Source organism: Solanum stenotomum, chromosome 12, assembly GCF_019186545.1.
Source record: "Solanum stenotomum isolate F172 chromosome 12, ASM1918654v1, whole genome shotgun sequence".
Lineage (NCBI taxonomy): Eukaryota > Viridiplantae > Streptophyta > Magnoliopsida > Solanales > Solanaceae > Solanum > Solanum stenotomum.
The window spans coordinates 10,517,674-10,531,710 of NC_064293.1; the positions used below are offsets into that span (position 1 = coordinate 10,517,674).

The 14,037-nt window shown below is 37.5% G+C and overlaps 1 long non-coding RNA gene across 4 annotated transcripts; it reads right to left on the bottom strand.

Annotated features, from left to right (window-relative positions):
* Positions 1-329: 329 nt before the first annotated feature.
* On the bottom strand, positions 330-5,004 carry LOC125847626 (uncharacterized). Of its 4 annotated transcripts, none has more exons than XR_007444450.1 (5): positions 4,866-5,004; positions 2,361-2,639; positions 1,281-1,488; positions 566-625; positions 346-434 (listed from the first exon to the last, which is right to left on the bottom strand). It is a non-coding gene; the product is annotated as an uncharacterized LOC125847626 (long non-coding RNA). The 4 variants fall into 4 exon arrangements; XR_007444453.1 differs by lacking the exon at positions 4,866-5,004 and adding an exon at positions 3,606-3,643; XR_007444451.1 differs by lacking the exon at positions 4,866-5,004 and adding an exon at positions 3,518-3,635.
* Between the last annotated feature and the right edge of the window lie 9,033 nt (positions 5,005-14,037).

Sequence of the window (14,037 nt, forward strand, 5' to 3'; positions counted from 1 at the left end):
CTCTCACTCCTTGGTGACACCACTGTAAGACGATATTTGTATTCCAAAAAAGCTGCAAGAAATGATAATTAACACCAAAAGATGGTATGAAAATAGGAAGACTTTACCCTATAGGATCAAACCAAGTTTATTTTGATAATCTCAACGCTACCAGATTCCTATACCAACATACGTTACCACTTCAAATATGCACTCTTCATCCTTTCTTTTATTGTATACGCAAAAAAATATCAGCTACAAAGTCGGTTTTTAGATAAAACTAAGTGATAGAATAATAGAATATATAGATAGATCAATTCCAACAAAAGAAAATTACCCTGTCGTAGGCGTTGACATCCAATCCAGATTTTAAGACGTCAGTTATATCAGTCTTCAAATATTTCTGCATTGCGTATCTCTACTTCCTGATCATTTCGATTTGAGTTTTCGTCTGCCTAATTGTAGACTCTTGTTATATCAGAAAATTCCCACAACATAAGCAGAATTAACAAGACAAATAATTTTCTACATTCTGAAAAAACTTTATGAAAAAAAAAATCCATCCCTAACAAATTGTCACTCTTACCATTGGGAATAAAACTTGTTTTTCTTTTGTGCATCCACATTTTTTCTTTTCTTGGTTCACCTAAAAGGTTAAAAGATTGGAATTAAAAGAATACAAGTTTTAATTTAGAAACAACAAAGAAAAATAAAACTTTATGATGGAAAAAAGAACAGAGGGAACTCATATACTATTAGTCAAGTGTTAATGTAGATTCTTAATTATTATTAAAGAAGTTAAAGAAAAAAATAACCAGTCCAACTATATTCCATGGGGTCTGTTCGATTACGGTAACAAAGTGATTTTACTATGATGTCCTTGTTATTAGGCGTGTGAGCTAATGGTTGAGCCGTTGAGGGCGAAGGGGCAAGGTTGTTTGGTAAGTGCACACAAGTTTCATGAAATACGATGTTGGCAGGTTTACGTTGGATTGGTGGACTTGGAGTGGAAACCGCGGAGACTAACCGTTGAGTAAAAAAATTAAAGAAATTAACCACCAAAGCATAGGAGAACAAGTAAGAGGTTGAAACTCACAACAAATCAATATTGCATCTTGACTTGCCTCTATGAAATTTATCGCAGTGAAAGTTAGTCAAAATGTAACCGCTTCAACCATCTTGGAAAATCTAAAGAGAATCTTAAAATAATGGCTAAAATTAAAATAAAAGATCAAACTGAAATTGCAACACCAAAAGACAAGATGATGTCAAAGAGCAGTCCCTTCGTTGAGTAAGAATACCTATTTTTAAGTTGGTGGATCCAAATTTGAAAGCTGACCGACTAAACTACTGCTTCCTCCTTTTTGGCAAGCTGATTTGAATGTGTTGAGGGACAACATCAAACTTGGCTACTTGCATAATGTACGATGCATGCTCCTTTGTCATTCCCCTTCAAGTTTTACTAACGCAATTGAACATCTCTGTTAATGGAACTAAACCATCAATCACCTGCACCAATTATACTACATTCATCAGAAAGAAACAATAATTTATGAAATGCATATTCCAACATATGCTTATTCTTCACAATTGTAAAAATATGACATGTTACAATCCGTCTCAAGGCCATTTTTACATCAATAAGAAAGATTCATCATGCTTACTCTTTAGAATTGTAAAATATGACATGTTACAATCCTTCTAGATATCATTTTTAAAGTTCATAAAGCTACCTATGTTACAAATTTCTATTATATAAGTATAAACCGATTATATATACCGATAATTAAACCATTTACACCATCCATTCTTGCTTTAGTAGCATCACAAGAGAGGTCTATGAAATAGATAGATCACATATTAGGTCAAGAGAGAGGAGGTTGGAAAGATCCAATCAATTTGCCAATTCTTTTTCTTGAGTCATCTCTTAATTGCAACATGGAAGGAAGAGAGAGAACGTTCTGGAAGGAAAATAGAAGAGGTGCATGTTAATTGCTAAATAATTAGTATTGTATAATGACCATATTATCCTTCAATATTGAGTATAGTTATGGTTATGCCATTGGTCGTCCTAGCTCTTCATGTTTCTATAAAATAGAAATTCTTATTATTACTCCCCTGATGCAATTACACATAGTGCCCTTTTGGTTAGCATACTTACTCTTACACTACAGTGATGTAGAATAATTCCATTACCAATCTACGCTTTTAACAAAATAATGTGGAGCATATATGTAAGGAACTGTAACAATAACAACAAGGTATAATCACATAAACACTAAACCACATCCAGTTGGAGGAATGAAGAACCTTAAACAAATATTTAAGAAAATCTACTGATATTTAAGATGAAAGATATCCAAAATATTTCAAGAACTTACAGTTTTAGTAAATATTGCAGAGGTAATTCTTGCGCCTTATCATTCCTTGACAATCTCTTTCCAACTTTGGCGGCTAATTTATGTTCTACCCCTTTATGAGGCAGTAGTTTCTAGTTTCTTCACAGTAAATAATAATGACACATAACTCCATTTTGGGAGCTTGAAAATCCAAAGCCTTTCTTGATCTATCATTTCAATTGTGTTGGAGATACAATACCTAGCTTAGTAGCCAACCTTTGCTATCCCGGAAACACATAACAGGGAGACGTTTTGAAATACCTTCAAAAACCAAGCAAACACCAATCGTCAACTAAAGAACTCTAAAACTGAGTGCAAAAATAAAAATTAGCGAGCTACAAATTAAAAGATACTTATGTTTCATCTAGGATCTTAAAAGATCTGTAGAAAGTGTGTCAGGATCTTAATTGATTAGGTGAGTAATTCAGATAAACTACAGTGTCATTGTTTGATGCCTTACTGTGATTGTCGTAGCAGCTATTTCAAATATATTTTTTCCACATTTTTCAATGAAGAGGGCAGTCACAAAGTGAACACCAAGTAAATAATTGTTAAAAGCTTAGAACAACATTTTTCAAAATGAAGTAACTCTCCGTGCAGTAAACTAAAAATAACTTAAACAACCAAGTAAGTGATAGATTAAAGATAAGAACTTCATGTTTCCTAAAGCGAGTAACTTCCGATAGCACACTGTATAAATGCAGGGGTAATTTAGGATGGTATGTAGTCAAAAGATGTTGCTAGATTCTAGATACGCCACACACATAGAGTTAAATTTGATGGGAGATTCTGAGATAAGGTATGTAAAAAGAATGGAGAAAAGTGAACTAAAATGCCATCCAACGGACAGGGAAAGATGACTGGTGATCATAGTTCTATAATCTATGGTCTTTCTGACCTACACTTTCATCTCTGTTTTGTGTATAGAATTGTAAAGATGACTAATTATTTATTTGTTTTCTCTTCATGGTTTATTTTGAAACTTGAGTTCAAGTCAAGTGTACTAATCTCTCATGTCATACTTTTTTTTTATTGATAACCAACTCTTTTTTACTGGTGTGCTTTAACTATGAAGCAAATTTATGTTCAATAATTAATTATTTTGGTAATATTATACTCTAGTGAAATAGAAATCTTACACAGCAGAGAAAGTTGAGATTGCATATTCAGGTTGATGATACTGAATGTTGTTTATGTGATGAGAAAGTAATGGAGACTAATGTTCACCTATTCGAGAAATGCAAATGGACATCAGCTGTGTGGTAGCTGTGTGGTAAGCTATGCACCATTGGACTGAAATACCAGTGCAGAATATTGGTATCATGAAGGTCCTGGAAACATAAAAGGTAATCCCTGGAAGCAATTTAAAAAGGAGATCATGGCAGCTATCTGTGGAGATTTCATATACCACACTTGGCGTGCCAGGAAATGGAGGAGGTTTAAGGACAAACGTGTACATACGGAGGAGGCAGTAACACAGATAAATAAGGAAATCATTGAAGGATTACACTTAGTAGTTTAAAGAAAGCAAAAAAGTGTAGACACTTTATTCAACATTTGGTATGTAATTGGTTTTATGTTTGGTAGGAGGCCTCTTCTCAAAAAAAAAAATGTTTGGTAGGAGACCTGTTCTCTGTTATCAGAATTAGGTGCTCTTTATTTGTATCCGTTCTTGGGTGGTATGGTAATATTTTACAGTTATTACCAAAAAGAAAAAATAGAAATCTTCACTTGCAGAACCATTCAGGTAATTTAAGAAAGGGAATTATACAACAGATTCTAATAACAAAATTAAATGACAGCACATCTAAATTTTTATCCTTTAATGTTAAATTTTTAACTTCATGAATTCTCTTTTGATGTCATCGGTCTTTAGTGTGATTTTCAGGCCTTCAGATCACAAAAAGAGACGGATGAAGTGATTCACTTTCAGTATGACCACAACAAATAATTAAATAAACACAGCTTATTATGATATAGCTTTTTGCTCAAAACTCACATTATGTAAAAAAGTAAATAGAAGAAAACAAAAAATAACACAAAAGAACCTTATAACAAACAAAGAGCAAATGGTGGAGATACTGAAAGGAAAATCAAAGGGAACAAATGGAACTTGGATATAGATAATTGGAAGCAGAATATCAGTGTCACACACACACATATATATATACACACTGATATTCCACAAGAAATATTTATTGAAGAAAGAAATCTTAAAAGAGATATAAACACCAATTTTATCTATTAATTGACAATCAAATTCTATCATAGCAGATAAGCAACACACACAACAACAACATGTGACTATACAATAAAAGATATCCTCTGAATTGAATCAACAGATAAAACAACTCTCTAAAAAATATCTTCAGAAATAACTCAAAACTAAACTAATGCTCAAGAAGTTCAATTACAAGAATCTTAAGTACATTTAATCCTACATCTTTGTCACTTGAAACTGAAGGGCTAAAATTGTATAAAACGAACCTCATGAAGATGAATCAAAAAATGCCTGGATCACTCACGAGTCACGACCATTTGATTCATCAGCATTCATCCATGCCTACATAATGTCAAAAATAGCAAATTTACTTGTACAGGGAAGCTTATAATAAAAAGGCTTCAACCAATGATGCAGAATAGAATAGCTGGGACTTAGCAATGGATCAGTAACTAACAATGAAGAATAAAAAGAAGAAGTTACATTGAAACTAGCTAATTACGGCTAGGGTATATTTCATTGATAATGTTAATAAGAAGAACATTACAATATATAGTACCTTAACACTAGATGACTCACTATCCTCCTCCTTAAGAGATAAGGAACATACAGTACTATTTCACTATTTCTGCAGAAAAAGTAAAAGGACTAGATAGGGACCTTTCTAACAATTATGGGGTCCAAAGTATAAATAACATAACTTAAGGGCAAAAGCAATAAAGGGGAAAACAGTCTAACCAACCTAACGGCTAGGTACCACTAAGCAAGCCTAAGGTACACCTCTCAACAACCTCCATCTCCTTGCTTGGACTCTCCTCCACCTCAATCCGCATCACTACTCCTTCCTTAGAAACTTCCTTGTCCTCAAGGAAGAATGAAGGGAACCTTGTCTTGATCACATAATAATCTTACTAAGTGGCTTTCTCTTTAGACATGTTCTTCCAATGTATCAAGAGTTGAGCCACAGCCTTATTTCCCTTTTTGATCATCCTTCTTTCTAAGATGCACCTTGGCTCCTCACAGTAGGGACTAGCAGGGTCAACAATAGGTGGGTGAGTGAACTGAGCAGGCGCCTTATGACATAGCTTCAGCTGAGAGACATGGAATGTGGGATGGATAGATATTTGAGGAGGTAAGAGGAGCTTGTAAGCTACTGGCCCCACCATTTGAATCACTTGATAAGGACCATAACACTTGGCCGATAGATTGGTGAATGATGGTTAGACACAATAGTCTGTCTATACGGTTGTATTTTGAGATAGACCCAATCTCCAACTTGTAATTGCCCATCACTTCTCCCTTTATTGGCCAAAGATTGCATTCTTTGTTGAGCTCTATGCAAGTGAAATCTGAGCAATTGGATCTTGAGCTCCCTGGTGACCAGACTTCTATCTACTTCTTCATCAATAGAGTCACCAGCCATGTAGGGTAAATGTATGGGTGGGGGCTGCCCATATAATGCTTCATATGAAGTGGTCTGGATAACAGAGTGGAATTGGTGTTGTACCACCATTCTGCCATGGGCAAATAAAGGGACCAGTCTTTTTGGCTGTCACTACAATAACATCGAAGGTAGGTCTCAAGAGTCTTGTTTAACACTTCAGTCTGACCATCAGTTTGAGGATGGTAAGCAGTTGAAGTGCTCAAGGTGGCTCCATGTGCTGAGAATAGCTCTTGCCAAAACCTACTGATGAATATGGGATCCCTGTTACTCACTATGTTCTTAGGCATGCCATGAATTTTGAAGACTTGATCCAGGAAGGCTTGTGCAACAGTAGCATCTGTATAAGGGTGGCTTAAAGCTATGAAATGACTGCTTTTAGTCAACCTATCAACTACTACCATGACGGTAGTTTATCCTTTTGACTTTGGAAGGCCCTCAATGAAGTCCATGCTAATGCTGGACCAAGCTGATGTAGCAATAGCTAGTGGCTGCATGAGGCCTGGGGATGATGCAACATCATACTTGCTTCTTTTGCATACATAACAATTTCTAACATACTGGTTAATGTCATCTCTCAAATTCTTCCTGTAGAGTAGCTGGGATATTCTCCTATATGTGTTTTCCATTTCCTGAGTGACCACTACTGGTTCTATTATGCCAAAACTACATTATGTCTTGCCTGAGTTGCTCATCCTGTCCTACCACTCTCTTACCATACCTTCTGAGCTGCTGATTGTAATAAGTAAACCCTTTTTGGCCCTCCCCTTGATCTATTATCTTCTGGATGACTTCCTTCAACTTATCATCTCTTTCCCAGCTGGTCTTGATCCTATGGAAAAGGTTAGTTTCCACAAGGATAATAGACAACAAGAATAAATGTGCTGCTGGCACCCTGGAGAGAGAATCAGCAGCCTTATTCTCTCTTCCTTTCTTGTATTCAATCTGGAAGTCAAACTGCATTAGTTTGGCTATCCATTTCATCTGAGTACCTGTGTGTAGCTTCTAATCCAGTAAAAACTTTAAGGCCTTCTGGTCTATTCTTACTACAAATTGTCTCCCTAAAAGATATTGGGACCATTTGGTTACTGCCAGGACCAAAGCTAGTAATTCCTTGTCATACACAGACAAACCTTGATGCCTAGGTGCTAGTCCCTTGCTTAGATAAGCTAGAGGATGCCCTTCTTGCATCAAGACTGCCCCAATTCAAGTGTCACAAGCATCAGTCTCCACTACAAACTGTAGTGTGCAGCTAGGCAAGCTGAGTACAGGTGCACTTATCAAAGCTCTCTTGAGTTAGTTGAAAGCCATTGTTGCCTTGTCATTCCAAATAAACTATTCCTTCTTAAGAAGATCAGTCAAGGGATTGCTTATCCAACCATACCTTCTTATAAATCTTCTGTAGTAACCAGCCAACCCCAAGAATCCCCTCAGCTCTTTCACAGATTTAGGAGTTGCCATTCTTGAACATCAACAATCTTCATAGGATCAGTGGCCACACCTTCAGCAGAAATGAAGTGTCCTAGGTATTCCACCTTAGAAGCTCCAAAAGAACATTTGCTTTTCCTGACTAAGAGTTGGTGTTTGATCAACAGGTCAAAGACAACTTTCAAGTGTTGTAGATGCTCCTCCATGTTCTGATTATAGACAAGGATGTCATCAAAGAAAACTAAGATGAATTTCTTGAGATGGTCCTTATATACATGGTTCATGAGTCCCTAGAAGTTAGATGGAGCATTTGTGAGACCAAAGGGCATCACTAGGTATTCAAGGTGACCTGAGTGTGTCTTGAATGTAGTCTTCTGCACATCTTCTTGGGCCATTCTTATCTGGTGATAGCCTGACCTTAAGTCCAGCTTAGTATAAACACTTGAACCCCCAACTCACCCAACAATTCCTCAATGATAGGAATAGGAAACTTGTCCTTGATGGTGATCTTGTTCAAGGCCCTGTAATCCACACACAATCTCCAAAAGCCATCCTTCTTCCCCACTAGCACCATAGGTGAGGCATAAAGGCTACAACTTGGTTGTACAATGCCTTGGTCAACCATTTCTTGGACTAGCTGTTCAATGATGTCCTTTTGCCTTGAGGAATACTAGTTCGCTGGATTACTATCCTTTTGCAATAGAATCATGTGATCAAAAGTGGCCATGGAAGGAGGAAGTTGTTTTGGATCACCAAATAACAGGTGGAACTCCTCAGTCAATGCTATAATTCCAAGGTGTATTTCTCTTGTTGTTTCTACTGTTGAGTCTTCTGTGGGCAAGACTCTAATCATGAACAATTGTCCACCATTTTGAGTCATTTTATCCAACCCCTTGGCATTAACCATCCTAATATTCTCCTTATTTCCCTACAACTGCACCTTCTGACCTTGGTACATAAAAGCCAAAGTGAGTTTTTGGAAGTTCAGCTGGAGGTCTCCCACCTAAGATCATATCACAAGATCTCAAAGGAAGCAATAAGAAGTTATCCACAAAAGTGGTCCCTTGCATCATCCAAGGAAGACCTTTTCACATCTCAGTGGTCTGTCTATTGCCCCATCTGCAACATTGATGGACTGAGGTCTGACCATTATCACCTCAAGCTCTAACTGTCTGCCTACTTCTTCATCAATGAAGTTGTGAGTGCTACCTGGATCTATGAGAATATCAAGGGATCATTTTTCACTGTACCCCATCACCCAAGTGTGTGAAATCCAGGAATTCCATTCAAGGCATGAATGGAGATCTCACACTTCTCCACACCTTTAGCTTCCACTTCAAGTACCTCTTGGACATCTGGTTCAGGCTCCTCTTCTGGTTCTTCTTCATCACATACCTCCAACAAGTATAGTTGTTTAGCAGCATTACACTTGTGACCAGGGACAAACTTCTCATCACAAAAGAAGCAGAGGCCCTTCTATTTTTTTTCACTCATCTCAACTGGAGAGAGTCTCCTGGTGTTGCTTCTATTGAGGCTCACACTGTGATACCTTTTTGGGGCCTGATATTCCTTTCTATTAGTGACTCTCTTGTTACTAACCCCAAGAAATGCTCCTTTGTTTTGGCTAGATCCCCCACTGTACATAGAAGATTTAGCCAACCTGAGTTGGGCATTCACTTGAGCTTCAGTGTTTCTTCCCAGTTGGTATACCTGGGGTAATGAATAAGGCCTATGGTTCTTTACAGTGAACCCTATCTCTGGTTTCAGCCCAGTGATAAAGGCACTGATTGCATATTCTGGAAGTAGAACCAACCTTGTCATGATCCTGTCAAATTCTTTTTGATAATCTTCTACAAGGCCATTTTGTTTAACCAGCTTTAACTTAGACATGGGGTCTGCATACTCAACTCCAAACCTATCCATCAATATATATACATATTCCTCCCAAGAAGGAAGGGGAAGGTGGGTCCTGCTTCTAATGTAAGCCAAATGCCACTCAATGGCTATGTCATCAAAATGAATGGAAGCCACTTTAACACTTTGACTGTAATCTATCTCATCCAAGGAAAAAAACTGCTCCACCTTGCACAGCCAAGCTCTCAAGTTAGTGCCATTAAAATGAGAGAACTCAAACTTTGTCATTCTTGTCATAGTTAGATCACCATGGTGATGATTGGTCTGCATAGATGGTCCTGTAGCACCATCTCCTCCTTGTGTTCCCACCGGTGCTTGGCCAATTGGAAGGGAATGAGAGTTATGACCTATGTTAGCAAAACTTTGGGGCATGAAGTTTACTCCTAAAGGATATCCTAATGGGGAGTAAGGAGGCATAGTTGGTCCCCCTGCAGGGGGAGGTACCATGCCATTGGATTCCCAAAGGGAGTGTAAATCTCCCCACTGCCATCTCGACCCTCAACACTCTTTCCTCTATCAAACCTTCTCACTTCATCCAAAGATTCTTTAAGCTCACCAAAGACCTTCTCATGTTGGCTTTCCCATTGAGTTTGTTTAACAGTAAGGTTAGCAACCTCTATTGTCATCCTCTCAAACATAGATTTGATTTCATTCATCTCAGAACCCATAACTAGATACCACAGACCTCAAGAAAGTGCTCTGATACCAAATGATGCAGAATAGAAGAGCTGGGACTTAGCAATGGAATAGTAACTAACAATGAAGAATAAAAAGAAGAAGTTAAGCTGAAACTAGCTAATTACGGCTAGGGCATATTTCATTGATAATGTTAATAAGAAGAACATTACAATATATAGTACCTTAACCCTAGATGACTCACTATCCTCCTCCTTAAGAGATAAGGAACATACAGTACTATTACTGCAGAAAAAAGTAAAAGGACTAGATAGGGACCTTTCTAACAATTATAGGGTTGTCACGCCCCGAGCCTACACCCTGGGCGGGACCGGCACCCGGAGACCATTTCTGGCCCCAAGCGAACCCTTGGCCTGGCTTTCTTAACTCAACGGAAACCTAACTCAACAGAATAACTCAAAGAAATGCAATATTTCAAAACAACTTAACTTATAAAATATGGCCATAAGGCAACCCGAATCTCAAAATAGGATATTTACATATATACATAGATAAGAGACTCAAAACTAGCGGACTAACTGTCTGTCTATGAAGCCTCTAAGAAATACTGAGATGGATGTTGGGACAGACCCTGCAACATCCTAATAAGACAAAAACTAAGAACACAAAATAATTGAGTCCTCCAGAATGCAAGGAGGCTCACCACTGACTCTGGAGTGCTCAGCTGGATCAACGACTAGCAGGCTGCTGATCCGGGGTACCTGAATCTGCATCATCAAACGATGCAGGCCAACTGGCGTCAGTACATGGAATGTACGAGTATGCGAGTGGGAAAGCCAAAACACAACTTAAGCTTGAAAGGAATTACAAGAGAACACTTACCCCGGCTCTGTACGACTCATGATTAACTGAACTCAATATATAAAGCAATAAGACGCATGCGATATATATATAGATTGTAAAACAGTATAAATGTCACGACCCAGGAGCACCCCCTAGTCGTAACCGGCGTACTCGACCTCGAAGAGGTCTAATACAAGCCTCTTAGCATTCATTCATCGCATAGACACCAAAACTATAAGGAATTAAAAACTTTCTTCACACACGAAGATACTTTCAATAAATAGCAAGCGGAAGACTTTCTAGACTTTATACAATATGTCTCAAAACCATCTAATACTTGAATATAACATTGGGACTAAGCCCACTCAAAACCTAAGCAAATACTAGAGAGACATAAAAAGAACATGTTGGTTATTGCCCTCGAATCTATGAGGACTCACCAAGTCTTCATCTTCAACTCTTAAAAACCTATCAAGTAGCCATGACATATCACCATCTNCGCGTCCCCAATTCGGTGCTCAATACTACTCCCAAAATACTTTGGCTCATAAGTGCTTTAAATACATCTTTCTTTAATTGAGATAATTACTCAAAACTTAGCCCAAAGGCTCTTTTGGAAAACATGGTTCCTTCCTTACTTAAATGCAAAAAAAAACATTTATAAACTTCTTTGGAAATATTTAGTTTCCTAACAGCTTTTGAGAAAATGGACTCAACTTTAAACTCTTGATTTAACTTGAAACCCAAGACTCTTACTCGACCTGAAACTTGAGACTCTTTTCTTTTGCTTCTAACTTCACTTGACTTGGAACTGTCTTTCCTTGAATCGGAATTATGAATTCAAGGTGTTCGATCACATGTTATGGAGGGATTCTTGAACGTTTAGACGTACTTTGGAGTGTCAGAAACAACTATAAATCATAGGTATATTACTTTGGAACTTGCTTGAGAAAGTGAGAAAAGGAATGGGGAAAACTTGGCTGGGACTTCGGATTTCTGGTGACACAGATGGCACCTACGGACTCCATCGACGGACCGTAGATGGACTTACGGTCCGTACTGCAGGTCCGTAGATCGCGTCAGAGACTTCCCCAGAATTCATTTATAAAAAAAAACCAAGTGTTGACCTACGGTCCGGACTTACGGTCCGTAGATCAGGTTACGGACCGTAGGTCGTGACCGTAGATCGATGCCCCAAAAACCCAACTTCTGTCCCGATCGACGGTTGACCAGTACGGACCGTCAATCGATCTACGATCCGTAGGTCACGCCCGTGGATGGGGATCGACAGCCCAAAAATTGTTGCGAATTGATGGTGAATCAACTTAAAAAGGGTCATAACTCTTAGAATCGTAATTCCCACAATATACAATAGGTTTCAACATAAATATACGACCCAATCATGTCTCACAACGAATAATAACTTCAACAGCACCACCACCAACATCAACAACAACTAACAATTTCAACACTTCAACAACAATTCCCAATCTTTTCTCAAATCATAGAATAAACTTGGTGTGTGTGGGGGAAAGAATCAACCCACGCGAAAAGCTCAAATACCTTGATAGGGATCACCCCCGACGAAAAATCCACAATGATCTTGACTAATCTCCCCTTTCTTCTCTTCTTCTTTTTCTCCTTCTTCTCTTCTTTAATCTCAAGAACCCTAACTCTTTCTCTTTCAAAATGGGACAACAAAAAAAATGATCCAAGGATCAGCCTAATACAACCATATGACCTCAAAAGAAAAAGTTGTGAAAGGACCAAAATGCCCTTAAATTTCCGGACGGATTTCCCTTCCAACTGTCCAACTTCTAAAGGGCATAACTCCCTCATACAAACTCAGAATCGAGCAAACTCAGTGGCATTGGAAAGGTCATTCCACGAGCTTCGCAACCATAACTGGAACCACTAGTAACTCATCCTGAGCTAGGAGTTACGACTACTCAAAGTTGGCCAAAACTCACTGATTTCCACACTTAGCCAAATTTTCAGATTTTTAATTTTTTTCCAAAAAAAGAATGAATATTCCCAAATTTCAAGCTCCTTCAAAGCCACTTCAAATTGTCGGATGTTACAGGGGTCCAAATTATAAATAACATAACTTAAGGGCAAAAGCAATAAAGGGGCAAACAGTCTAACCAACATAACGGCTAGGTACCACTAAGCAAGCCTAAGGTACACCTCTCAACCGCCTCCATCTCCTTGCTTGGACTCTCCTCCACCTCAATCCGCATCAACCAATGTACTTTCAAGGTTTATGAAAGTGACGGGTGCAAGATATTTTGTTTTGTCGATAAGCTCCTGAGACTGGAACCTTGAGGAGGAAAAAGAAGAATTTGATTTTTGGTATCAAATTGGTTGAGAAGAGAGAATAGTTACGTTATAGATAAAAAAAAATAATAGAAAAATAAAGCAAGATTGTCATACCGAGGTTCAGAGATGGATGCCCAACGTCAATCTATCGACAACAATGGTAGAGAGCGGGAGCTTAACACAAATCCGTTGCTTTTATTCCCCATTGTTGTTTGACAGAGAGAGATTGAGCCATGCCTCCCTAATCGTTATTATAATCCCATAAAAACTATAGATATAGCCATATAGGATTCAATTCTTGAATACACTGGAACAAATACAAAAATAGATTCAGTGATCTGTTTGTTCTTAAAAAATTTTCCGAAACTCTAGCCCTTTCTCTATGTTGAGGAATTTGAAAAGAATTTTAAGAGGATTAAAGAAAAAATTGAGAGAAAATTACCTGCAATTAGAACATCGGCTTTGTTAGTGGTAAGCAAAGAAGAGTGTAGAAGAAAGGATTGGAAAACAAAATGCCCTTAGAATATAATAAATTTCCAAACTACCCGGTCGTCCTAGTTATGGCATTTTTATATAAAAATATAATAGAACTATGTATAATAATGTAAAATAAAATAAAAAATTTATTATATCAGAATAAAAAATAAAGTTCTTAAATGAAATTTAACCAAATTTATGAAATATGTTAATTAATTAATCAATAAATATCCAACTGCAGAAAAACTGCTTCTGTTTTTTTTTTAAGAAGCAGAATGTTTTAAGCTTCTTTCCAATAGCAAAAAAACTGTTTCTGCTTCTATTTAAAAGCACTTTTACTGATTTTCCAAACACGTAATTTTTCATCAAAAGTATTTTAT